This window comes from Cygnus olor, chromosome 9 (assembly GCF_009769625.2).
Source record: "Cygnus olor isolate bCygOlo1 chromosome 9, bCygOlo1.pri.v2, whole genome shotgun sequence".
NCBI classification, from domain to species: Eukaryota; Metazoa; Chordata; class Aves; order Anseriformes; family Anatidae; genus Cygnus; species Cygnus olor.
The window spans coordinates 3932522-3957620 of record NC_049177.1 but is presented as its reverse complement, the minus strand read 5'-3'; the positions used below and the strand labels follow the sequence as shown (position 1 = coordinate 3957620).

Genomic DNA, 25099 nt, shown 5'->3' with positions numbered 1-25099 from the left:
ATCTTGGTACAATATAGCACGTTTATTAGGGCCTCCATGCTTGTCTCCTTCAAAGAATATGCAGTAAAATGCTTTAATTTGCAGTGTGGGCAATTGCAAAGATCGGGGGTCTGTGCTGTACAAACAAGGGACAAGGACGCTCTCTACAAGGAACAAAGCAGAGGGGCACTGTGTTTGAACTCCACAGTCTTGTTAATTTTAATAAGCATTTAATTTTCTGTACAGCACTGGAATCTTCAGCTTGGCTTTAATAGCAATGCAGAGCTGCAAATGTGACAAGGACTTTACAGATATTAACAAGATGCATCCTGGGTCCCAAAGGGCTTTCAGCCTCACTGGTCAACGTAGCAGCTTGGGATAGGCATGGACAGACAGGCAGCAAGTTCGCCATCTATCCTGATTACCACTCTGTTTTATTTAACTCTGTATTCTGATTCATTCATTGTATTTAAATCAAGAAATTCTACTAGCAGTCACTGCCACTTTGTTCACTGATTTTGATGCCATCTTTTAAAGCCAAGCCAGTAGTGAAGGGCAGGCCCACCGGCCAGCTGGTAAGCTAGGTGATGATAACCCCTCCAGAAACAGCGATTTCACGAGCTGCAGAAACAGCATGAAAGTTCTCTTCAGAAATATGAAAATGTTTAAAAGTGCTTTCGATTTTTGCCATTAAAAAATTGCTTTTGGTATTAGACTGCCACACTCCAACTATTAATCTGATAAATTCCAGGCTCTATTTATTGCAGAGCTAGTACAGACATTGGCTTTTGCAGAATTTATCAACTATTCCCACGTGTTAGTGTTTGCAAAGTTGCTAGGTTGGGCTATGCATCTGCACAGCTATTTGGAGAGAGATAAAGGCAACTTTAAAAAAAAAAAGCCCTTTCTCTCTGCTATGATATTATTAGATGCTCTGTGGGTGGGTTCTCACTTGTCTAAGGTTATTTCATTCCAAAGATCTTATGTGTGGTCCTTAAGATATTACTGTCCTTGGAATCAGAGAGATGACAACAGACTATTGTTGTCCTGAATTAAACATACAGTAAAGTTTCTCAGCTGCCTATGCCTCGCTTTTTCTTTACATCTCTCACTTCTGAGGGTAGTTCTTATAACTTCAAGCCTACTTAATACAGTCAACCAGACGAAAACAGGTCTATTCTGCGATAACTTTAAAAATCTCAGATTCTTTCTATTCCAGCCTGGAACACAAAACATGGTCTTTGGAAAATATCACAAAAGAGAACTGTTACATTGGTCTATGTTAAATTGGAAAAAAATACATTTTTTGATTCACCATTTTTCCCTTTTCTTTCTCTGATTGTAAGTGATCTGCACCACAGGAATATTCACATTTAGAAGTTGTTGAATATGTACTTCTTCAGAAGTTGTTATGCTTTGGCAATGCAGACCAATCCATGGAAATACACTTAGAAATTTCTGCCCATTTATCGTTTCAACACCGGGGCAGGTCTGGTTATGGGGAAGGACTTCGATATTTGCTGATGCGTCTGACAAGTGTGATCTCTCTCTCTGATTTATTAGTTAAGTTTGCTACAAAGTCACTGTGCCATGGATGATTTTATCGTCCTGCCACTTACAGCAGTCCAGGAGTCTCCAAGAAGAGCCTTCCCCTAGATGCTAATTAGGAAAGTGTTAGCCTGTTCACTCACCCTGGCCTATGCTAGAAAGCATAACTCCTCTCCAGATTAGAAACAGGCTTAGAACTATCTCAGAATTTGGAAAATTCTGGGATTTCTCTCCTATTTGCTGCCTGAGGGTGAGCTCTCCAGGCCATGTGCCCAGTTGTTTTGCTTGTGCACACTCCCGGCTCAGCACAGGGTCTATGCACTCCCTGGCAGCAGTGTGGGATCCGAGTGCTGCTGGCCTTGGGATGTCACCAGAGTTGTTGGAGCAGGTGGCCTGCTCCAGCTGTCTCTGTCCCCATGTCTTCTGCTCTAGGAGCTGAGCACACCTTGCTCGTTCCTTTTCAGCAGCAGCACAAATGCCTGATCAAGCTCTCGTACACAAGTCAGCTTGCAGGGGGGGCTGCACTGCTGCTGTCCACCACTCCCCGGCCAAGCAGCAGTCCCAGGACTCAGACAGACAGGGGAGCCAAAGGGGCAGCACAGCAGCACAGCTGTACTCCATGCTAAGACATGACCCTGCCTTTCCATTTGCCAGCATCTTCATTCTGACCTTTCCATTGCTGGCACATCTCGCAGCCCAAAGTAGCTCCCTCGGACAGGTGGTTGAAATGCTACTAACAACTTGTTTCTCCACGTGTGGTTGCAAGGCTTTGTTTGCATGTTTGCTTAGAGCTAGTATTAGAAGAGCTTAGAAAGGCAACATCCAAAATAAATCTTTCTGAGTTCATTTACGACACATGGCAGATTTACATGCATCTATATAATGAGGTGTGGGAGCTTTGCAGCACTTCCCTAGGACGTGTAAGCTCTGCCTCGAAGTGATGGCATCAATAAATAAATGTATGCTCATAAAACTGCATTGACACTCATTGATCCCCTGTTACACCAAAGATTTACATCACAGCCTACTGTGTTTCTGTCCTGGTGGTTGTAATTCTTGCACAATTTCCTCCAGTCAACCGACTACAGTGTTTTCAGTCTCGCTTGAACAAGGGGTGGGAAGGTGGCCTCACTAATGTCAGTGGTAACCCCCCTCAATGTTCACCAAGAGAAGATTTTCTCAGCCCTTCTATGCAGCTCCAAATGAGGGGTTTGTGTGTGTGTTTTCAGCAAAGCAGGCTTTTGCATTGCTAAAGAGAGCTGTGTTGCAAAGACAGCACCATGAGACGCTACCACTGTAAATTATCTAACAGGACTCAAAGGCCCCACAGAGGGTTCTAAAGACGGACAAAGAGTGAGGGCTGCTGCACGCACGTCTGTAGCACATATGAGTTCAGCCCAGGGCCTGACCACACAGATTTCTCCCTGCTTGTGTGAATGATGTTCCCCAGTGGCAACAGTGTCTGGTCAGGTCGTTGCTAAGCTCGTTGATTTCAGAGAATACAGCTAAGGCTACTCTTTGATGGTTTCCTGAAAGATCCTACACGGCAGATTTATTTATTGATGCCAGCTGTGCAAACGTACAAGTTCTGTAAACAAATGCAAACCTGTCCTCTGCTACACAGGGAATAATGCAACCAAGGAGCCATTTCTCTAGCACAGGTTCTTCAGCAGCAACGAATGTGTCTGTTGGCTTCAGCTATGATTTTCAGCTTCCCACCAGGCTCTGTTGCTGCCTAAAACACTGCCCTGCAAGCAGGACGAGGTGAAGCAAATCTACCTGCAGCTGTTGATGCTGTAACTGCAGACTTGCAAAGAAAATAACAAATGAAAGCTGCAGGAAGCCTCTCATGCATCAACACATATCTGAGATTTTTCTTATTTATCATTGGGCTATTCCTACATTGTGTCAGTAAGAAGTTGATCTAAATTACCTAGGAAGTGCAACAGGTGGAGAATTTATTATACATTCACTGGGAAGAAAGAAAGAAGGCAGCACTGAATTAGCTGTTGACAGAGAAAGAAAGAAGGCAACATCTGTGTCTCCTCCTCACAAGAAATGGCTCCGTCCTGTGGTATATTTCAGGGTTGTATTTACCTTTGTCCTGTGCTCCACCTTGGTCTATAAAGACAGAAAAAAAGCAAAAAAAAAAAAAAAAGCTGTTCAAGCACAGAGTATGTCTTTGTAGCAGGACCCAGTCCTACAGAGATACTGAGAACATGTGACCCAGTCGATGAAGGTTATTCCTACTCTTCATGTAGCTGGATTTCTCTAATATCACTAGAAGAATTCAAAAGTAGGTGACAAATATGGCTTCATATGTAGAACTGCAGAGATTTATTTTGCTTAGATACATTATTTACCTAAACGAGCAAAAAAATGCTTTATGAAAATACAGTGCCTGAATGGCTATACTCACTGTGTTCCCTGCCTCATCTTCGGATGGCTGTGTGCATTTTAACTGCAGGACCTTGCAAGCCTGACAGAGCAAAAGGCATTACTGGGAGGAGCTGCCAAATGGCAGTTCCCTGGAACTGCCAACTGTGGAGCCTCAAAATTTTGTAACCAGGACCTTGAGCTTTAGCTACAGAAAGCAGAATTGAGCTTGGAGGCAAATGTGTGTGGAAGTGCATAGGCTCTGTAGTTTGCACCAAACCCTGTCTGAAGAGGTTTACTGCAAGAGGCAACACAACCCATGGCAGCAAGATGTCAAGGTTTTCCCTCACATACACAGGCAAACGACCGTTCATTTTCTTTTTACACCTTTAATATTAGGTAATAACAAGCAGTCATGAAATAAACTTAAACAGATCCTGCTGAGGGATTTTCCTAATGCAGAGCCCATGCCCCATGCACACACTTTGTCGGCACAGCCAATATTTGCAAAAGTCCTGGTCTGGCTCCAAAGGAGTGACCTCTGTGAGAAAAGCTGGAGAGGCAGCAGCCCAGGGCCTGGCAGCAGGGCCGCAGCCAGGAGCAGCTCAGGGTTCATTGCCTGGTCTGAGCCCGTGGAGAACACCAGGTCCAAAGGTGTCCTTCAGGCACTTTTGCACTGAGTCAGATACGTTGCAGGCCCTGTAGTGGTTTCCTCAACAGAATTGAGGCTGAAGGGCTAAACTTTTTGTGCCTACAGATTTTTATTCCAGTCTTCACTAATGAAACCTCATGGCTAAGGGCTTGCTAGCCTCCAGTTTTAAAAGATGTTCTGGAACTTTTCATAGATGTGATCATTGCCCAGAACTGCTAAAAACAACTGTGTAGACTGCCATGGGTACTTCGGCTAGCTGGGAGATGGAAGGCAGAGCTCACAACAGCAGTCAGTGCTATAAAGGGTTGCCTCAGACTTAGCAGAATAGAGAATATAGGAAGAATATAAATAGAACGAAAATGTAGCTATCAGTAGTACGCGAGGATGATTGCTTAACTGATTATGAAATACCACGACTTCTCAACCTCATGATTTGCTCCACAAAGTCTTAATAAGAGGAAAATTCTGTTTTCAAAAATTAGTTTTGCTGAACGGTTTTGTATAATGTGTGAAAAAAGCCAAAAAATATTGACAGGTATCACTGGGGTGAGACAGAGGACCAAAAAACATTGCAGGAAATAAATACCTGGAAGACAATGGGAAATATATCAGGGCCAATTTACTTTCAATTTATACCAGCAAATTGAGGGGTTAACTTCAATCAATACTGGCATTAGAATTACAAAAACAGAAAACTAATGGGAGAGAAATTAGATGATTGAAGCTTTTATGCCTGCTTTTCCTGGTGCAGGAAGGTAAACAGAAAAAAATAATCAGAAACTAAAATAGACATATGAAATTATTGTATAAATAAAAATCTAGAGAAGATTGGTCAGAAAAATGCTAGACTTAAATGAGCATCTAAACAGCATCAGCTTGTTCCTGTGGATCTCGTGCTATTTATTGCATGGTTTGCTAATGAAAGGTGCCAGACTTGCTCTTCTTACTGTATAACAACACACCAAGGGGTTCTGGATACAATACAGGATGATGCTAGGGTGTCTCAGAAGCATAGGCAAAGCCAAATAATGCCATCTGGTAGCCAGGTTTTAGTCAGCAAATGCAAAAGCTGGTAGAAGGTTATGACAAGCACACCAAAGCTTAATAATGCAGAGACATTAATCCTTTCTCCCCGTGTGATTACCCCATCAGAAAGTCTGCACCAACCTGTTCTCTGTAAATGATTCAATATACTTTTTTTAAAAAATTTATTTATTGTTGTTGTTTTTAACCTGGGCATGCTTGTACAACAGACATCTAGCATGTTTTCAGCATTGTCCAAATAAAAGAAATATCAACGAAATAGAAAAAATCTACTACTTTGCACCACCTTCCCAAGGTACAATCTGAACTTAGAATTAGTTTTATGCAAGCAAACTCATAAGAAAGAAAAGGTATCATCTCTGAGCAGTCTTATCAAGTACAAGTATGGCATAAGCAAGTGTGAATTTCTTCATGATGATTTGAGTGTACAGCTCTCTTCCCCTGTCTACAAGAATACCAAAAATTTTACTTAAGTCTTTGCACTGCTATGTGCCTGAAGGCAGATGGAAAGGCAGTAGTACTTGTAGATCCCCACTCCCAAGAGATGCTAACCAAGTACGTTGAACCTTAGGATTTCTCATGTCCTTTGCTGTGTCACTCCCAACACTAATGGTTTTTCACAGTGTCAAGATTAGGATGAAGATAGTTTGTGTTGATGCTCATCCTACTTTGAGGCCATCATCTTGTGCCTGATATAGGATGATCAGGACAGGGTTTCCTTCGAAAAGAGCTGTTGGAAAACAAGATTTGTCTGGTGTGGAAATATTACAGAATATTGGCTGCAATAAAAGATCTAAAAACTGTCTTACTCCAGACCTTTTGTGCCATCCAGGGCTGGCTCTGAGCATATGTTATCTGCACTGCTACACAGAGCCACAGTCCCTTCCTCCTCTCCCTTCAATCCCGTCTTGTTGGCCACACGCTGCTTGCCAAGCTGCCCCCTGCTCTCAGCTGCTGTTTGGCTGATTAGCGCTGCCTTCAAGCTGCCTGCCCTGCACAGCCAGGGCAGGGACTAACTCAAGCTGAAAGGCAGGTGATCTCCCAAAGACAGCTCATCCTCCAGGGATGGAGGGCCTGGTGAGACAGCCTGTATTTTAGGAACATTAAAAGCCTGTTTTAATCTGTACTGGGAATGAAGGGAAAGAAAAAAAAATGCTGAGGGTTAAGGTTTTGTTGTCTATTAATAAGCAGATAAAATGTAGAGTTTTTAGATGGAAACCTAAGTCCATGATGGTTGGCTCTGACACCAGATGTGATCTGATCCAGGGAGAGCTCTACCAGGGAAGATGCCTCCATGTTGTTCTCCATCATTAGCTGCAAGACCACCACCACCAATGGCTGCTGGAGAAGGAGGCTGAGCTATCAAGGGAAGAAGTGTATTCCAAGATTTGCCCTCCTGGAGTACCCAGGAGTACTCAAGAAACACTCATCCCTAGCAAAGCTGCCATCTGCTACTCTTTTTTTTAAAGATCAAACTGTCTTTGTTCTAATGAGCTCTTTGGTAGATGTCAAGGCATCTAAGATGTTGGACAGGTTGTGAGATCAAGCAATGGAAAACCAGGAGACGGATGAGGAATTGTTCACCATACAGAGGTGGATCCTTCCTATGGCAAACTTACCTACCCTCATCTCTACAGGCAGCACAAGCCTTAACAAATAAATGTAAATTATACACAGTACCCACAAAGCAGTGAAAATAGGTAATGCAATAATGACAGATGTACTTGGATAGCCATGTGTTCTTTATGAGTCCCCTCTGGCCCACTGGATAACGCCCTTAGGAATATCAGTAATTAATGGTAAGAACAGAACCGAATACTTCCTATTGACAAAATAGCATTTTGACCTAGGTTCTGATTTTTAATAAAGGAAATGCTGATGCACCTGCCTGCCTGTATGCTCGACTCGGGCACATGTAGTAGGTAGAGCAAGGCAGGCAGGCGCCCATCCCAAGGGCTCTGGGTCCACTTTCGGCATGTGGCCCGTGGCTGTGAGCTTGCCCTGTGCCTTGGCTGCTCACCCTGAGGCGCTGGAGCACTTGGCAGAGGTCAGGGCAGGCACTGCTCCGCTAGCTGGGCTCACACTTTGCCCATGGGAAGGTTTATCAGCCTGCCCTGAAACTCTGTGTGCTGAGGTAAGACACTGGGAAAAGGGAGCTCCATATGAAACAATTTTGTTCATAATCTGCCCTTTCAGCCAGCAGCAAAATGAGCCAGTGTCCATGCCCTGGTGCTTATTGATGCAATCCCCTTGGTTAGGCGAGCTCAAAATAATGTTTTTTCTGCATCAGTCTGCCAAGCTTGTTTAAAGCAACAGGTACCCCTACAACTTTTTGCAGGTCGTGGTTGTTGCTGGTTGACAGTCACTTGAAATGAGAACATCCTCAGTGTTTTTCATTGTGGGTAAAGTTTTGTAGAGAAGTGGCTGGGTGAGTCCAGTTTTGGACCTCACAACTAACACACCTAGAACACCATTTGTCTTTGGGTTAACCACCCCAGTAACCATTAAAGGCCAAGGGAAGCAAGGCAGTGAGATGAAGGCTGATTAATAGCTCAGAGGCTGAAAGCAGAGACGTAGGAAGCAGGCTTTGGTTTGAAAAAGCCTCGGTCAGACTTCAAGTGGTGTTAGATTTGGAAAGCAGGCAATGTTGAAAAGAAACCAAACAGAAACCTCCCTTGGAAAGCATACATTATTTGATGTTTCTGGCATTTATTTTGATAACCTGTAAATACAAATAAGCTCATTCTGGAGTGTCTTAAGGTGTTCAGTAGGAGTTGACTCAATTGTGTTCCAGAGGAACTTTTCTGAGGCACTGAGAGAGATGTTGAATGCAACTATCATTTGCATCATGGAAAAAGTGGTGTGATATTTCCAGCCAGACTACATACTTCCATAGCAGGGAAGGGCTGCTGGGCATGCCACGTTAACCTATTGAAAGTCTGTAATCTTCTGTTGGAATAGTGGAGGGTCTCCTCTGTGGGTACTCTCCTTGGCATTTATTTTTCAATCCTTCTAGAACCATATATGCAAATCTGCTCAGCTGGCATGTTCTTGCTCTCCGTGTTCACAGCTGGAGTGCTCCTGCAATGGCCTGTTTGTCAGCAAGCTGAGCTCCATGGTGTAAACCCCTGTAGATTCACAAAGATAAATATGACCTTCACCCTTCTGTTTTCCCATTAGGTCTCCATCCAGCTTGCCTGGTCCTTTTATGCCTGTTTCTTCTGACTGTCTTAAACAAGTGTGATAGAGACTCCTGACATCTCTGCCTGGTGCCCTGGTGATGTGTTGCTCTCAAAACACTGAAGCAGAAGTGGGATGGATGAGGTGCCTTCAGCTCAGCAGAAACTCTGGAGCCCTCCAAGAAATATTTCAGTGAAGCCGAGGTGATGGGTGGAAGGAAAAGACAGGGCTGGAGAGGGAACAAAAACAATTTTTTATTTTAAACGTATCTACTTTTCTTGATTCATATTGGGAATTTGGGTGGGAAGCACAGCTGGGAGGACAGAAGGAGAGGCTTATTTTTATTATGAAAATATGTACTAATTGTAGCTCAAAGCAGAGAAGGAGGGTGGGACTGCACATGACGGAGAAGCCACCTGCAGCAGATGTGGGAGAGGAAGAGAAAAAGGGCAAAAAGATATTACATTTTTCATATTTTTCAATGGAACATATACCTATTTCTCCTCTAGTGACTGAACACCAGCTTGCCAGGCAGCCTCAGAGCACAGACAGTAACTCAGAAACAGCTCTGCTCCTGGGAATAGCTTTTATGGTGTGGTTCTAGCACCTTGTGTTTAGGCTTGTGTGAACAATTGATTTGGGGTGGAATTAAATGTTTCAGTTGACCCCAAATTGACATTTGCTTTCACTCAGTCATCTAAAAAACATATTCTTTCCCTTCCAGGCATCAATTTGTATTATGTTTGTGTTTGTTTACATACAAATACTGGAAATGAGAGCAGGCATGATTTATACATGCAAGAAATTGGAAAAAGTTCCCTGCTTTCCCAGCAGTGAAAAACACAGAAATGTCCAGATCACTCACCCACGCTGTACGAGAACTTCGTTTGAGCCTTTTCCCTTCAGAGAAACTTTTAACTCTGAGCCTATGTGTGATTCTGAGCTGCAGGCCCTTTGGTGAGGACTCTGTCAAATGACCGACTGTTGGTGTTTATGCTGATAAGGAGACAGGCACTTAGCTGCTTCACACCCTGGGTAAGTGTCCAAATGCTTTTTTTCTCAATGGCTACTGTAGAGCTCCATCCAAAATTGAATAACTTTATCAGAAGAGACCCATATCATAGTGTTAATTAACCTCAAACTATTCGGCAGAGATAGTTCAGACAGCAACTCACAGAGCATTATTTGAATTAATAGACTAATTGTTGCTGGTCTGAGGTTTTGTTTTGTTTTGTTTTGAACCTAACTTCATTTTTATTAATACCTAGATTTAAATATGCATCACTATCACATTAACTGGGGACCTCATTGGCAACCTTGCTGAGATGTGCTTGAGGGCTTCTACCAGGAGTGCCAGAGATCCATCTTGTTCTGCAGTAAACAATGTAAACTGCAATGGGCCCAATACCTCTTCTGAAATAGAAGGTCTACTGCTTCCAACTACTATTCTAGTTTCCTCTTAATTTAACTGAAATGATTCAGCCCAGCTCCTGTAGAACTGGCTGTTGGGCCAGTGATCCTCAAGAGGATGTTTTGAGTTGTGTTTCTTTGAAGTCACGTGGGCAGCTAAAAAAGCAGGAGGGCTCCTAATTCCCATTGACTACCTTCTGCCTTCACCTTTGATAATTCCTGCTGCACTCCTAACTACATGTTTAGGCATCTAATGCCTTTGAAATCCACTCCTGCAACATTTCACCCTTTATGCAGCAAAGTGCACTATTTTATGCCTGGTTGAATGAGAAAAAGGCAAGTTAAGGAGGAGATGAAAAGCAAAATTCAGGTTGCTACTCACTCAGTTTAAGATCTAAAGATTTTTGGTGAGGGAGGAAAGAAAGGAAGAGAAAAAAATGATGGACATACTGATACCCTTTGAGTCCCTGGCCAAGTTTTAACTACTCTCTCATTCAAACAAGTTCTCATTGTGTGGAGCTTTATGTAAATTACCATTAACCACAACATGACTGCTCTATTCTGCTTATCCAGTAAGTACACTTAACAGCTTCTGTCAACACACATTACTTGCCTATGTCTACTGGGATAACTTCAGTATGAAAAATACTATGTAAAAATCAAACTTTTGTGCAGCTCTTCTGTCACCGTTCACTGTGAAAACACAGTAAGCAGTTAGATATATCTCAGGTTAATACATGAAGTCTCAAAGTCAAAACACTTATTTTGGGCATCAGGAAATGTTCTGCTAATTTTTCTGTTCTTCACTCCCAAAAGTTAGCCAGGAGGTGCCCTTGAGAAGTGCTTTACATTGTCTTCATTGAGTTCGACAGTGAAAAAAAGCTCCGAAGGGACCATGCATGAAGCAGTATAGAGGGTGAGTCAATTAGAAAATCATCCATGTCATGTGATGCAGGAAGTTCTGTGGCTGGTATAAATACTACAGTTTTCCCATAAATAGAAGTGAGGAAATTGTTGCTCTAAAACTTGAATGTGTAGCTAATTTGAGCCTGATTTCACAGAGGGTTGTTGAGGAGTTCCTATTTGTTACTATCTGGTGATTAAGCATAGCTTGTGCATCTGAACCTCTTTGTCTATTCATTCTGCTTTTAGACTCATAGCAGCAGATGCCATACCAATTCACTACAAAGATGATTCAAGCAGAGATTTCTTTCTATTTGGGGGATTTGCAAAGACTTCCTCAGCCTTCATAATTCTGTTCATTAATTCCTTGACAGCTGTCATAAATTTTGCATTTTGATAACTCACCCATTAGACCAGACAAGCAATGTGCAACCCTTGGAAAAGCTCAGGACCTGTCTTTTGTATAGCAGAGAGAAAGTAACAAAATATCTGGCTTCTTCCTTGAAATTTGAGATTAATACCTCTACAGTACACTTTGGTTTTCACTGCCCAGAAAAAAAGGTTGATTCTTGGATTTCCTAAGCCTAATTCTTTTTTTCAGTTAGGCTGCATTTTACACTGGTGTACTTTCATTTAACTTAATGAGATTTACAGTTTTCCAGTGAATAGAGAATCATTAATCACACATTGTAGCTTCAAACAAAATCCACAGACATTTTTCTTGTTTTAAAGAAAATCCCTCCCGCCTCCTCCAAAGTCCCATATTTCACAAAGGTTTCCCACTACTTGGAGACTAATCAGTGACTGGAAATCTGTGTCTCCAAAGGCCATGGGCTCAAGAAAATAAATAATTAGATCGCCACCAGCTGTCTAAATTACAAGTGATGTCACTGTTGAGATTTGTGTTTCCCCACAAAGGAGATAACCAATGTTCAGGAAAGAAGTTTTCATAAGTACCAAATTATTTGGCACATTAAATAAGAATTTTTAGTCAAGAAAATACACATACAAAAATATTTTCCAACATGAATAAATGTTAAAAGTTTGATTTTTGGGTGTATAATCTGTAGGAGACATACAGAAATATGCAGAAATTTATGAGATTATTTGATTTTTAACTAATGCATGTGTGATGAGAACATGGTTAACTGGAAATATTAATAGCATCAGTAAAGGCCAGCCATTTTAGAGTACTGAAAAGGAAGTGCTTACCTATTTGTCTAATACGTTGCAATTTCAACTGAAAAACTGTACAATCTATTCCGGGAATCTTGATATTACCACAAACATGTTTTTCCTAGTGTCTGTTTAGAGAGAAAACAAAAATATGGTTCTGTAAGTCATTCCATCCCAGAAAGTCCTCCTAAATCTTGAAGTCAGGGTCCAAAAGGACAGATTTTAAAAGGGCACACAGTGGGCAAGGCCTTCACTACGAAGCTACAAATGAGCAGGTTATTTGCAAGTTACCAGATACATGCTATCATCAATTTTTCCATCCACTGTGACCAGGAACGTACTTTGACTGGGACACTTCAGGTCTGGGCCATAGCCATATTACCCATTCCACTGGTGTTCATGTATGTAGCTAAATGATTGCTATTAACCATGAGGAGGCTTAGAATGAAATTATATGATGTGTTATTCCCCATGATGAGCTGAGGATGGTTTTTGAGGTTTCCAAACCAGGTGTCGAGTGATGTTTATGCATACACGTTGCTCTGATCCACTTGGACATCCAAGCCCTGATAATAGATGTCTGTCTGTTACCCTTTCCTTTCACGTCAAATGGAAGTACTGCTGGAAGGATGAGGGTACAGCCTCTTTTCTCAATAGAAATCATACAACCCCCCTACCTTCCTAACTCTTTCTGCCTGTTGTAGATTTTATAATCAACAAGATAATGACAGCTGCATCTTTCTGTTTCTCAAAGACATGAAGCTAACACTACTCAGAAAGACAGACAGCCAGGGTGGAAGGGAGCTGGGAAGGGAGCGAGCCTACTTGATTGAGGAAAACAAGCAGTGTAAAAGCTTCCTGAACACATTCAGTGAAAATATAATTACTAAAACAGCCTTGAAAGGAGGGAGTTAAATTACTGAGTGTGGCTGTGATCATTTTCCTAGTTTAAATTACTCTGGTATAAATGAAATGAAACAGGACTTGGACTTTTCTAATTAACCACTTTACCCACAGGTGATCACAATATGTGCCATGTAAGATCCCTGCAAAAGCAAAATTTATACACCTAGAAATGACAAGTGTGCATATTAAAACCATTTTTGCAGTTTACAAGAGAAGTGAAGTCCTTTGATAGCTAACAAGGAAAATTATAGGTGGGGGGATGGTATGGAGGAAATTCTGCATACATTTAGTTATAATGATTTAGACAACATTTCCCTTGAATTAGTTCATTTTAAAAGAGAACAAAGGGTTTGTCCTGCTGGGTAGCTTTTCAGCAGGGATGCCCTGCCTGCCTTATTTCAGAACTGCAACATTATGTGGTTTCAATTAGTGGTAGCACTTGCAAAACTAGTAACACAGACATTTTGGCATGAAATCTGACTCCAAGGCGGTGAAGGGTACTTAAGATCTACTCAGGGATGGGTGGAGAAATACAGTATATTTGAAACAGTGTTGATCATTTGTCATAACGGTGTCATTTCTGAAAACCTCACCATATTTTTGTAGGCTTGGCTTTTCAATTACATCTTTGCCTCCTTGTTTAGAATTTGCTTTCCACTTATCTAGCATCCCTATTTCCTGTCTCTTTTGTCACCTGGCTACTTACTAGGCCCTCAGCTAAGTTTTTTTCAGGCTTTTAGGGCTACCAAGTGCTAAGCAGGCTCAAAATGCTGTAGGACTTAAAATGCTGAACACTTTCAGAGTCCTCTTCATCTTCAAAGTCCTTTGCAAGTACTAGTTGCAATAGGAACAATCCTGTATTGTCAGGGACAGACTGGTTTAATAGTCCTCCCAGCCCTCCCTTAATGTTCTGGAGCAATTTCTAAAATGTCCTTTTGAGGCAACTGTTAATTCCTTTAATTTTGCAGTCAGGAAAGCTGACTTCTGTTGCTATTCCACATCAATGTAAGTGCCTCTTGTAATACATCTGTTGGCAGAAAAAGAGCCTGTGCATGACTCAACGAAGTTTCCCACTCCTACTTATCCTAGATTTCTTGATAGACAGGTGACATTTTGATGAGCAAAATAACAAAAGTCACTGCTGTGGTGATAGACATATACAATATTCCAAATATCCACTGAAAGAAATCTTTAATACAGGAATGAAAGAGGCAACTGCTTGACAAGATTTGAACATGTGTAACTACAATATTTTTAGCAATAAAGTCAATAATTTGTCTCACTATAACATCTATCATGGTGCTAAAGTAGTTTTTACCAAGACTGTCTTATATGATATGCTAGTATGGCGATTGTCAATGAACATAGCCTAGTTGAAAGAAGACTACAGCACAGATGTGAGAACAGTTTTTTTTCAAGATTTGCATTCCTAATTTCCAGTGAAGGACTTCGATTTGTTTGGGTAGTGCTGAAGGCTGTAGATCAAAAAGGACACCAATGATTTTCACTTTGTATTTGATTTGCTAGCCTAACTTTGGTAGTAGAGAGTATAAAAAGCCTTGCTTTAAAATCATGCATATTTGGCTATGTTTCATTTTGATACTTGTGGTTGCTCTCAAGCTGAAACAGAATTTAGTATTCAACTAAGTTCAACAGAATGCAACGGAACTGCACAAAGCTGTGCCGGGGAGGTTCAGCCTAGACATCAGGAAAATTTCTTTACCCTGAGGGTGGTCAAATACCACAGCAGGCTTCCTAGAAAGGCAGTTGATAGCCCATGCCTGTCATGTGCAAGAAGCATTTGGATAATGCCCTCAATAACATGTGTTAACTTCTGGTCAGCCCTGCAGTGGTGAGGCAGTTGGACTAGGTGATCTTTGTAGGTCCCTTCCAACTACGCTGTCTGTTCTGTTCTGTTCAGCTGCTGAGTTATTCACTTGTCTGGTCAACAGCATTTATTTTTATCAGTGTCTACCTCAACCATGCTTGCACAGTTGTCTAGTCTCACTCGTGCTTGCACTAGGAAGCAGCAACTATTCCCTGTCTATGTAACATAAATGTTTGGAGGATATAAAAGAGCAGTTGGGTCTCTCTGGTCAGACTCGCGTGAAGTGTAGTTCAATTGATTTAGAGCTAGAACACCAAATTTACCCCACACTTCTTCAAAGGCTCTGGAATGAGAGAGTCTTATTTAGGTAACACTCTTTCTTTGTACATGACAGGTAATCCATGATGATCCACAATCATAAAAGCAGGCGTCTCCCAATTTCATTGAAACTGCTTAACAGCTTTATTTCAATTCTAGGAATAAAGATGATCACATTTCACTGACTTACAAATAGGTTTAATGTACTATGCCATTTGCCACCATCCTGACAGGTTTTTTGTTTGTGTGTGTGTGTGTGTGCACGTGTGTGTGTGATCAATACATGTATTAATGCTAATAAAACACTTACAGAGTTTCCCAGATGTAGACATGGCCCCTTAATCCTTCCCTGTTCTGCTGGGGATAATCATTTTTACAACATGAGATCACTTGCACCAGTGAAGTGCATTTTAACACCTTTTGCTGTTATCTGTGTGAAGTGAGGCTCCTAATAGAATCCCAGCTGTGCATTTAAACTTTATTTCCTAGGTTAATCAGGCTAAAAGACAGTTAACTAAGTTTCCCAAAAGGGGCCTTCTTTACATTAAAAAAAAAAAAAAAAAAGAAAGAAAGAAAAAGATGCTGTTGGAAATGTTCATCACCAGAAATTTTGCTCGTTGAGAAAATAAAGGCAGCAACACCATGAAAAGAAAGGGTGTTTTTCTCTTATAGTGGACAGCATAGCGCGCACACGCACGCACACACACACACACAAAGGAAAAAAAGAGAAATATTTTCTGAACAAAGAAGTCAGGCCAGTTCCTTTCTTTTTTTGATCTTTAATCCCTTCTCTCCCAAGTAGAATGGCAAAGGAGCCCTCTCTCTTTCTAATAAATAGCTAGCAAAGGCAGGCATTTAATGCTATGTCCCTTTGATCAGCACAAAGCTGTCAGCTGCTGCCGCTTTTTTTTCTACCAGCTCTTGTTCCTGGTTAAAAGTGGAAGTAATACCCCCTGAAAGAAATACCCTAGGTGTCCTGCAAATCATCAATCCCATTTTTTTCCTTGTTGTTTTTCTGTGGCCCACCCTCCTGGCTTGAACAACCTTCTTACTAACACCCCTCTTCCTCTTTCCACCCTTTCTCCTGAATACCACTTTCATTTGATACGCAATTCAGTGTGCCAGTCTGACCTACTGGGACCTTGCTGTCTGAGACTCTACCACTGTGCAGACAGGGGAAACCTTCTCTCTACCAATAAACAATGTTTACCTTCATGCATTTATCTTCCTGTAAAGGAATATAAAAATAGTTCCCAGACACAGCAAAGGGATTTTTGGAAATTAGCTCTTAATAATTTATAATAAAGCTCTAGCTTGAAAATAATAATAATGGTAAAAAGAAAACATTACAGGTTGTGCTTGACCGAGCCTCTGAGATCCCATTTTGCTCCAATCTTTAGGCTGCTGCATTTCAGACCACATCATTGCATCTGAGCAGTAAACAGTTAGCAAATGCTTCTGCTTTCTGACAGGTCACTCGGCGCATTTTAAAGCAGCCTCCTTGTTTACTGCTGAGATTAGCTGCAATCTGCATTTCTGCTCATCACGATATCAGGACCTAGTATACAGTTTGCAAATATTATGCAAAGGAAATAATTCACAAAGGAAAACAATTACAGTCAAGTGTAGAACGTGAGCCTGGCTCGCAATGGGAGAGCAGGGCAGAGGTTTTGGTGTCTGTGTGTGTATGTGAAAGGGTTGAAGGGGGGAGGAATGGGGGGTAAGGAAAAGAGTCTGTGTAACAGATCAGTATTCTGAGACAATGTCACATCCTTGGTGACCTGTAATGATGTTTAAATACCTTTGCCATTTCCCCGTGGTGATTACTGCACTGGGTGCTCTCTGTGTGCCTATAGAGATATGTTTTCCAAAAATCAGGATGGAGTGAATGCCGCTCGTTGTTCTGGCTGCAAAATGTCAAACTGCAGTGGAAAGAAATACAGCATTGCAGTGGTGGTGCACTGAGGCCCCCGGTAGGAAAGCAGGAGCTATTAAGTGGAAAATTCCTGCAGAGGACGTGTTTCCATTTCTAATGCGAAGAAAGAGGGTGTTGTTTGAGGCTGGCAGGTCTGTGGAAAATACAGAAAACACAGGGAAGATGAGAAAATGACCTCATTGAACTCTGAGAACTTAAGCAAACAAACAGCTTCGGCCAACATACCACATTCTTGCGGCACTTCTGCCCAAACAACAAATTGACCTATAAGTTATATAATCACCCACAAGCCCCTGTGCCCCGTGTAAATGTGGGGAGGGGGAAAGGGGTGTCACTGAAAGGAGAGGGAGGGGAAGGAAAGCAGTAAACCTGCTCCCGTAGGAAAAAATGCTTGGGGGTGAGCTGCCCATACCCTACTCCCCGCCACCTCCCCGCCCCAAATGCTGTACTCACATGAGGTTCAGGTTTAATTGCACTCTGAATACCAGCAGAGTGATGGCACTGGTTGTTTATTATAGTATGAATTATTTCAGTACAGCATAAATTTTCCATTTCAAAGGATCCCGAATGCCTGCAGGGAAGGGACTAGGTTTTGTGAGCAGAGGGTGGCCTCTGTAAAAGTTGGTGGGGATTTCTTCTGAGCGGTGGTTAGAGCTGCATTCTTTGAACCTGGTTAGGGGGGCTCTGTGGAGCGTGTTTAGGGGCTGTGTTTCCCCCTGCAGAGGCCCCCTGTAGTGATGGCTCGGAATGCCTGAGCTACCATTTTATGTCAACCGAACAAATCCTAATGTAAAAATGCAGAGGCTAACCAAAGGCCATGGGCTCGGTTGTTGTTGTTGTTGCTCTACATAGCTGCAGAAAAGGAGGATGTATACCTCCATCCCCAACAGCTGAGTGTGCTGAAAGGTTTGATTCATTGTATTTCTGATAACTAATTAATTGAACATAACAGAAAGTAAGTTATTAATTGGCAGAACAGCAGATAAACCATAATTCTTAGTTTATAGTAAGATTACTTACAAATCAGAAAAGAGCTTTTCTCTTAACCAATGCTCACTTTCCTGTAGAAACATATTCTCTGCTACCGTGTTAACAGCAATGTGTGCTCTCAATGTGTGTGTTTTTTTTTCTTGTTTACGCTGTTAAAATCCTGTTGTCTCCCAGTTGCAGATGATTTAATGCACAGCCAAAATGCGATCTGCCATCCAGCATTTTGTGTGGACTTTGCCTGTGATAAACATGTTAGTTTGAAAGGTCCTTGCAACTTTAAATACGGCATGATACTTTACGGAGAAGCATAAATATAAGCAGATAAAGTGTTTGATCTTGAAGGTGAGGCGTTAAAGCATATGCATAGGAACAAGGAAGACTCAAATACTGCCAGCAAAGAAAAAGCAGCTGACACAAGTCATAAAATGCAGATGCACTTTCAAATTTCATGTACGCTGCTATTTTGATCCAGTGGTTTGATCCATTCTGTTGTTAGATTAGGGACCACTGGCTCTGAATGCACTGAGATATAATTCAGAAACCCCCTGCAGCTGTAAGGAGCTGACTAGATTCAAGGCTCAGCTTCCTACACCAACACATTTTAGAGCAAGATAAAGTGAATCAAAGATGGGTGCTGAGAACAAAGTGAGGCCATCCCAAACTTGAGCCAAAAATGCAAACCTTTCCTCTTACAGGTTCTGCAAAATGTGACTAAATTATTGTTTTTTTTCTTTCCAGTTTGACATCTCACTGAGTATCTGGAGCACAAAGGGAAAATGACAGAATTGCATACTACAAAAAGAAAAACAAAACAAAACTGTACATGCAAAACTTTCAGCATTATTTTGCAGGCATACATCAGGTTGTTTTGACAAAGATTAAGAAAAGTGGGGGAAATTTGGGGCACACAGCTAAACCAAACTGAAGCTCTCTCGTGGCAGCTGAGTATCGCTTTTCTAGGCTACAGATGACACCTTTTTCAGGTATGGAGAAGACACTGTTGTACTGTTACAAATGGGAAATAATTCTAATCTGTGGCGCTCAGATCTGAAATCAAATTTGCCCAGAATCCAACCCTCTTTCAGTTTAACCCTGAATGCCTGGATCCTCTGCAGCACAATGGTCAAAAAGACATTCAAGAGCTCCACAGTGTTGTATTATTCCCTTTCTGGGAATGTTTAACCAGGGCAAACTATATAGTGCAGCATTTCTGCACGATGCCATGGATTCTGTTTCTCTTTTCCTTGTGCTGTGTAACTAAGGGGCACTGTAAGGGGTGCATAACTTACAGACGAGAACAGCTTTCTCCTCCACACTCTGACAGGAAATAAAAAGCTCCCAAAAAGCTCAAGAGAAAAACAAACTTTGTGAATGACAAATAAAAGCATTGCCAAAACAAAAGAGTTTCCAGCATCTAATAAAAGGAAAAAGGCAGATTTTTGCTCATCCAATACCTTGTGGCTGCTACTGGCAATAAACAAAAAAACATAAGGAGCGCCCCATGCATCGTTAGGACTCTGGAGTTTAGCACCCATTGCAGGATTAACTCTTCTGAGTGCAGAGCTTTGGTTACAATTTCCCTCCACATTTTAGAGGTTGTCTTTTACGTAGGAGACTGAGCTCATATCAGAGTTTTTGGTGTGAGTTCAGTTTAGAAGACTTTAGCTATCTAAGGAAACTGCTAAAGGACTGTTTTATACAAAAACGCAGATAAATCTGAGCGATGAAGTACAAACCTGAGCCAAGCAGAGTGCAGGCAAGCCATGTTCGGCTCTTGCCAACGCACCTCAGTCCAGCCCTAAGTTGTGCTTTCAGAAGTGTGCAGAAACGCCTGGTCAAAATAAACCCTGTGGAGGCTTCGTGAAGCGCGAATGTAGGTAAGAGAATAAACCAAAAAAAAACACAAATGTTTCTTGAGATCCCCTTTTCTGCATCACAGTAGCAAAAGACACGGAGTAAAAGAGCCACAGAAATGATGGATCAGGATCTGGCCTTTATTTCTTTGTTCTATTTCAAACCATCATGCTCATCAGGAAGTCTCACGCATATGATGCCAGCACTGAGGCTGGGAAACGTGAGCTGTCAGAATGCCCAAGTTAGCTGCAGCACTGCCAACTTGTTCTGACCAGAGCGGACATAGGGCCCTTGGCTTCTGACCACTGACAAAAGCCCTGAATTATCTCCCCTGGATTTTACTATCACTGATCATATGGGTCTGTTTTTCTGCTTTTTATGAATGTTAGAACTTGAAGGATGTTTTGAGAACATGGATCTGTGAAAGATACAAGTGTGAATCAGTCTTTCTCCTTGTTCTGCAGTTCAGATGACACCCAGCTTAGACAACTGGAGGGTGAAGGGACCCCAGGACATACTGAAAGATACTGGTTTTATCTGGATGCAGAAAGAAAGCCTGTTGGTCAACGGTTTCATACTGAGGCAGGAATAAAAAAATAAATAAATAATGTCACAGTAGGATGTATACACAGAACTTCTATTCCATTTGTAATCTGCCTCAGCACTGACAAGACAGAGACTTTAATTCTGTCTCAGGAGCCACAGCTCAAGATGCAGATCCTGCTTAGGAGCCATAGAAGGCAATAAGAGTCATCAGGGGTGTTTAAGGAGTGGTTGGACATGGTACTTAGGGACATGGTTTAGTGGGTGATAGTGGTGGTAGAGGGATGGTTGGACCAGATCGTCTTGGAGGTCTTTTCCAATCTTAATGATTCTATGATTCTGTTCTATGATCAGCTGTTTAAAAAACATGATTTGGAAAAGCATTGCTCAGCCTATGGAAGGAAAAAGGGCTTTTAAATGGCAGCTGCAAAGGAGGAAATAGTCTTTGTTTTCCATGTCCATTGGAATGAGAAATGGCTCAAATTATGTTAAGATTTATCTAGGACAGTATGAAAAATCTTATGTTGAGTCACACAGGGAAGTCCAAATAGAGAACTAAAAGCATTTCCCTGAATGCAGATCCTACTGCATACCAGAAGAAATACATAAACCAAAGTGTGGATCAGTTTCTGCTTTGAAAAAGGTCTGACTCAACCAGGGGTTTAGTGCCACTCAGCTAGGTTTGCCTCAGCTAGATGCTGCTGGCCTCTCATGAAAAAGCATGGTGGCAGCTGAGGACCAATATTTGAGAGTGATGATACAGTGGAAGGTTTTGGAAAAGTGTTTGGACCTTGTGATTTTTCACACTTTCCTGAAGGACCCAATTCACAGTAGAACTCTACAGATAGATAGATTCAGATATAGATTTTTCTTACAGTTATTGATTTGGCAATGAGGGGAGTTTGATTAGATTGTTTGCAGACAGTGCTGCTGGCAGTACATGAGATTAACCATTAAAATGGAAACAAGGCTAAAATTTGCTTCCTCTGTTGAAAATCATTTTCGATAGAACTTCCTCCAAATATATACCAGTGAACCTAAGTAAAGTTGCACTTGAGGTAAGACAATATAAATACTAAAGACCTGTGTCAAGATCAATCGATTAACCTCATGATTTCTCTTACCTAAGTCTTAAGGAGTGTTCCTTGGAGATCATTAATTTCTATAATGTGCATTACTAAAATGAAATCTATGGTGTCCAGGGAGAGGCATTAAGAGAGGCTTTTAATATTCTTCATTTTCTGCTTTAGATTGTGACTCACATAGCTAATGAGTACGATCCATCCAGAATGGTGGGAATGTTACCTAGTGCCACTAACTAACAAGTATTTGGTCTGATTCAGCCACGTGAGCCCCCCACCACATAGAAGCTAATTGCAAGGATTAGAGCACACCAAGACACTCAAGCTCCACTCCTGTGGGTTTGGGGAGGAACAACACATTTAAACATTCCAGCTACAGTTCCCTTGGCAACGTACATAACAACAACTCACTAAAACTATGGGTTTCTGTTTTCTTAACCCTTGAGAACATTGACTGAATGAGTACTTCCTTGAGGAAACAGTTCAGTCAACCAGATATACTTAAACACTCTTAAATCCACCAGTTCTTTTCTCCTTAAAAAAACATCAGCAGTTGAATTCCATGTCAAACTGATCTACTCCCCTAGCATTAAAGGGTTTAATTCAAACAAATGTGCATACCATTAGCAAACCCTCCATAGAAGTCTGTGTGAAAAGAAGAATGTAAAAAAAATAAATCTCCAAACATCAATGTTTAAGACCATTATAAAGTTTCTAGAGATCAGAGCACGCAAAGAAAAATACAAAATGAATTTTATAAAGCACATAAGTACTCTTAAGAGAAGAAACAAAACAATATTAGCATTTATGTAGAGAATAGAATACTATCTTTTTCCTGTCAGTCATTATAGCAATCACAATGTCCATAGTAACTTTATAATGATTCCTCTGAGAATTTAAAATATTCCATAAATGTTAACTAATGTGATGAAATAATATTTACACCATCTTTGTGAAATATATGAGATCTGCCCCAGAGTTTATTCTACTGCCCAGTGAACTAGAGTCTCTTGTGATGGTATCACATTGCCCTTAGCAGGCACTGTTCCTATCACACAAAGGTTTGGAAGAGGAACCTCCAGCTAAATGCATATGTAGGGTGTTGGAAGCCACCAGACCTCGTGTGAACCTCACAAAGAGCTGCTGTAGTTTTTGGGTTGTCATTAACAGGCAAAATTAACAAACACACTTACAAGGCCTCAGCTCTTATGGTTGCAGGCACTACTGGTATGCTGCAGTTTATTTAAGACAATAGTCTGACCCCTATTGTCTTCCATCAGTAGTTTATGTGTATGAAAGAATTAAAGAGTGACGTCTCCTGGAGATCTTTAGCCTGGGGTAGGTGGTGGGGGGGGGGGGGCTGTCATCAAAAGGGGTTTAGCAGTTGTATGAAGAGAGCCTACCTTGCTTCCTCAGGATATAAGAAGTCACCTGATATGGCTCATAGGAGAGCAAGAGAAACCACCAGCACCCATGTTAAACATACGACTAGTGCTTTACTACCAGTGCACTGATGCACACTTGCACAAAGGAAGAGTTGAAGGTTGCAAAATTAAATCATAGCTCAAACAGATGTTAGTGCAGTCTAAAGCAGTTACCTTTCATAACTCACATTTTCTCCCTTTCTCTTCATAAGCTTTAATTTTTTTTTCTCAAAAGGAGCCCGTGTGACCTTCCCTTAGATCTTCCATCCCATGATGGTGAAGACCATTGCTGTGTTTTGTAGCTTCAAGCAGATACAAGAAAGAGTAAGTACACCTGCCAATTTTTTCAAGGCCCTTTAGCCTTAAACATCTAAGGCTCCATCACTACACCATTCTCTCCATCCATGGGGAGTGCTCACCTGCTCCTCTGCAGCAGCTCCTACGTAAATCACTGGGAAGCAGATACAACCCCCCCGCCCCGCACCCTCAGGCTTAGCACACAACAGTTTGCTAAAGATTATGCAGCATCCTTGCTAATGCGTGGTTGCCAGGGCATCCTTGTTCCCTAGCCAACTACTGTACTAAGGCTTCACTGGCAGCCATCCAGCTGTGCTTCATTTGGGAACCTCTGCAGCAGTAAAGGGTGTGTTTTCCCAATTTACAGGAGAAGTCAGTCAGTTTGTTTCTTTTCTCCTAAAGACCCTAAGTATTTGGGCAAGCAGAAACTTTTCACAAAAGCCTGTAAGACAGGGAACCTCTCTTTTCCCTTTTCTCTACAAATAAGAATTTAAATCTTGCTACAGATAGCTTGGGTTTTGCACTAAACCAGCCAGTGTGGATCATATCATATCAGTGTGGCACCATGCCAAGGCCAGCACAGGCACAGCGCCACACTGACATGGTGATACCTTCGTAGTGGAGCTGGGAACTGTTTAGCTTTGTTCTGTGTAGCGTGGAGGCATTGTCTTGGTTGGGAGGAGACGGTGTCTTAGCGTGTTCTGCTGTTTATAAATACCCTGTTCCTCTCAAGAGTTTACAGCATTACTGCAACACAAATTCCAGCTAACACTGCATTTAATATCAAGTTTTCTTAGGCCAACTGCATGTAAGATGGAAGGAGCATGATGGCATTAGATAGATTAAAACAAACAAACAAACAAGTCTCATGCAATTTCAATGTGGTGGTGACATCCAAACAGTTATTATACCAGGACCAATTCCAGGCTAAAATTCTGCTCAGTGGCTTGAATAGCCTTCAGTTACAGAAGCTGATGGCAGGATCACTGGTGCCAGCAGCAGCTGCAAACTGTTGCCATTGCAGTAGCATGTGTCCTGAGAGAGCTCAAGGCCAGTGCATGGACTGACCAGACAGAGGAAGGGTCACAGCAAGAGGACAGCTTGACAGGTCATTATTGCTCGTGCCGTGAGTCTTCTGTCTATGAAAGCCTGCAGGGTGTCACTGGCTCTTGAATGTCTCAGTACTAGGACAATTAACGATGTGTAGTTGTGGCCTTAGCTCTCGCTTATGGTAACTTAATAGTACCATTCATGCAATAAGTGCAAGATGAAGAAAGGAGCAGGGGATGTACATCTAAATGAAGATGATAAAATTTACAGGGTTTTCTATTCCTGCTTTCCCCCAGGTAGGAAAGGGTTTCAAACACTAAGGAAGAGCTAATTTAGATAGGAAAAAAAATCAGTAAAAGGCAGGTGCCACTATCACTTCAGCTGTCACTGATACACCCAACAACTATCATCTATTTGTCAGGCCATCATCTGAGAAGTAATCCAACTTAACCTGTACATAACCTGGAATAAGCAACGGGAATAAGCAAAGACAGTTTCCTTTTTGTCTCTTGTTATTTTGAAAAGACAAGAAATAGAACCATGTGTTTAAAAACAGGAGAGCTGCACCAGCTCAAGTTTTGCAGGTCTCCTTAAAATCTTATG

General features: G+C 41.6%; 2 long non-coding RNA genes across 2 annotated transcripts; one reads left to right on the top strand and one right to left on the bottom strand.

Moving 5' to 3' along the window:
* Positions 1-4704: 4704 nt before the first annotated feature.
* On the bottom strand, positions 4705-23675 carry LOC121074867. The gene is made up of 5 exons (XR_005822583.1): positions 23569-23675; positions 18277-18484; positions 17122-17389; positions 12305-12396; positions 4705-9008 (listed from the first exon to the last, which is right to left on the bottom strand). It is a non-coding gene; the product is annotated as an uncharacterized LOC121074867 (long non-coding RNA).
* On the top strand, positions 9723-19387 carry LOC121074868. Its single transcript, XR_005822584.1, has 4 exons — positions 9723-9814; positions 10048-10155; positions 11006-11105; positions 18985-19387. It is a non-coding gene; the product is annotated as an uncharacterized LOC121074868 (long non-coding RNA).
* Positions 23676-25099: the final 1424 nt, after the last annotated feature.